The sequence below is a fragment of the Limulus polyphemus genome, unplaced genomic scaffold, assembly GCF_000517525.1.
Source record: "Limulus polyphemus unplaced genomic scaffold, Limulus_polyphemus-2.1.2 Scaffold2013, whole genome shotgun sequence".
Taxonomy (NCBI): Eukaryota; Metazoa; Arthropoda; class Merostomata; order Xiphosura; family Limulidae; genus Limulus; species Limulus polyphemus.
In genome coordinates, this window is record NW_013667623.1 from 63,199 (window position 1) to 65,069 (window position 1,871).

The 1,871-nt window shown below is 42.9% G+C and overlaps 2 protein-coding genes across 6 annotated transcripts in view; one reads left to right on the plus strand and one right to left on the minus strand.

The window, feature by feature from the left end:
• LOC106465650 (rhotekin-2-like) overlaps window positions 1–1,871 on the plus strand; it is a 159,864-nt gene that overhangs the window by 56,485 nt on the left and 101,508 nt on the right. The window lies entirely within an intron of this gene.
• LOC111087326 overlaps window positions 1–1,871 on the minus strand; it is a 106,699-nt gene that overhangs the window by 2,157 nt on the left and 102,671 nt on the right. The gene's annotated exons all lie outside the window — the stretch shown is intronic.

Here is a 1,871-nt window from a genome sequence, read left to right on the forward strand (position 1 = left end):
CATCAAGGTGTTGGATCACAAAGGAGTACCAGAAGCCATACAGAAGCTTTGTGGTGTGACAGGACATTATGCAAGGTTGTGGGGACCAGTGTGTGTGTAACTATTGAGCTCATGGGCATGAAGAACAGACACAAAGTGTACTTGGCTGACATTGAAGACCAATGCATATTAGGGTTGGACTACTTACTACTGAGGAAGTGTGTAGTTAACTTCGATAAAAATACGATTGGGAACAACAAAGGCCAAATTCCGGTAAGTGTTAAAAGAGAGGTTGAACTAACCAGGTGCCATCAAGCTGAAGTCAAAGTGACTGAAGGAGTTAATGATGGTGAAGTGGAACCAGGTACAGATAGTAAAGCAGAGCAGGAGAAAGACCAAGATTTGAAGCCAATAATTGATTTTCTATTAGCAAGTGTTTTGTGCCCTGTGAAAAAAAACTATTGGGCACAATGGGACCAATTCAAGCTTGATGATGGTATTCTTGTCCGGATATGGAAAAGTGACGACCGAGGAAGTTACAGGAAGTTGTGTTGCGTCAATCCCATGATAGTTTAACAGGAGGACATCTTGGAGTTAAGAAGACATTGAGTCACCTATGGCAGAGATGTTACTGGATAGGTATGAGGCAAGATGTGGAAGAATGGTGCAGGACCTGCAGTAAATGTTGTGCAAAAAGGGGACAAAAGCATAAGGGATGTGCTCCAATGAAGCTATATCAAGTTGGCGCACCAATGGAAAGAGTAGCCATTGACATTTCTGGTCCTCTGCCTCAAACTCGTGTTGGAAACAAGTACATCTGTGTGGTGATGGATATTTCACCAAGTGGCCTGAGGCATATGCAATACCAAATCAGGAAGCTACAACTGTGGCTTCAGCTATTAGTGATTTCTTCTTCAGATTTGGTATGCCATATGAACTGCATTCAGATCAAGGCCGTAACTTCGAATCAGCTGTGTTCCATGAATGCTGCAAGTTGTTTGGCATCCAAAAGACCAGGACAACGCCACTTCACCCGCAGTCCGATGGGATGGTAGAAAAGTACAATTGGACACTGGGATAGGAATTGGCAAAGTTTAGTAATAGCCACCAAGATGACTGGGATGTCTTACTCCCTCCACTATTGATGGCCTATAGAACAGCAGAGCATGAAGCCACTGGATACACTTCAACAAAGCTGATGTTTGGTTGGGAACTTCGGTTGCCAGTAGACCTGATAACATGACGTCCACCTTTCAAAGAGTTGCCTGAAATTGTGCCAGAGTTCGTGAAAATGTTATCTGAAAGGATGGATGATATTCACCATCAAGCGTGTTTAAACTTGAAAACGTCTGCTGATTCAATGAAGTTATCTTATGATAAGAGATCTACTGAAGTCAGCTTTGTACCAGGAACAAGGTGTGGTTGTATAATCCCAGGAAGACCAAAGGGAAGTCTCCTACGTTGTCTTCTCCATGGGAAGGCCCACATGACATAGTGGATCGTCTCTCAGACGTGACTTACCGTATAAAATGTGGTCAGCGAGGTAAGCCGAAGGTGGTGCATGCCAACAGGATTTGGCATTATCAAAGTCCAGGACATTTCAGTTGGAACGAAGTGAACAATGGAACAAATGACACTGCTGAAGACGTGTCACCTGAAAAAGCCAATGTCGAGGAAGAAACTCTACCCGGTTTTGAGAAGGAAAACAGTGAAGCCATTAATGAAGTTACTACCACTGATGTGAATGCTACTGATAATGGAACATTTCCTGATGGAGCAGATGAACCCCACGTGAAGCAAAAGCCAATAAGAAGGAGACCAATACGAAAGAGGAAACATCCTGTAAAATTAAGAGACTTTGTTGTATTTTAATTTTGTGTTTGTAAATTCTG